This window comes from Eimeria mitis, genomic scaffold (genome assembly GCF_000499745.2).
Source record: "Eimeria mitis Houghton genomic scaffold, Emh_scaff925, whole genome shotgun sequence".
NCBI classification, from domain to species: domain Eukaryota; phylum Apicomplexa; class Conoidasida; order Eucoccidiorida; family Eimeriidae; genus Eimeria; species Eimeria mitis.
The window spans coordinates 3,369-3,653 of NW_013576817.1; the positions used below are offsets into that span (position 1 = coordinate 3,369).

The 285-nt window shown below is 34.7% G+C and overlaps 1 protein-coding gene across 1 annotated transcript in view; it reads right to left on the bottom strand.

Annotated features, from left to right (window-relative positions):
- Window positions 1-285, bottom strand: part of EMH_0025460 (uncharacterized protein) — a gene marked incomplete at both ends in the record, with an annotated part of 5,527 nt that overhangs the window by 391 nt on the left and 4,851 nt on the right. The window lies entirely within an intron of this gene.

The window sequence follows — 285 nt, forward strand, 5'->3', positions numbered from 1 at the left end:
TATTTATTTATTTTGTTTTTATTTGTATACACAGCCCTAGTGTCTCCCCTCTCCCAAACAAATTAAAAAAAATAAAAAAATAAAAAAATAAAAAAATAAAAAAAAAAAAAAAATAAAAAATAAATAAAAATTACAATAAAAATAATAATTATTATTCTTCTTCTTAATAGTAGCAAATAGTCTGTAGTAATCATAAAATACCACTCGGTGCGTAGGCGGGGGCCCCCCTAGGGGGGCCCCTGGGGGCCCCCCAGGGGGGCCCCCGAGGATATAAGGGGCCCCCTA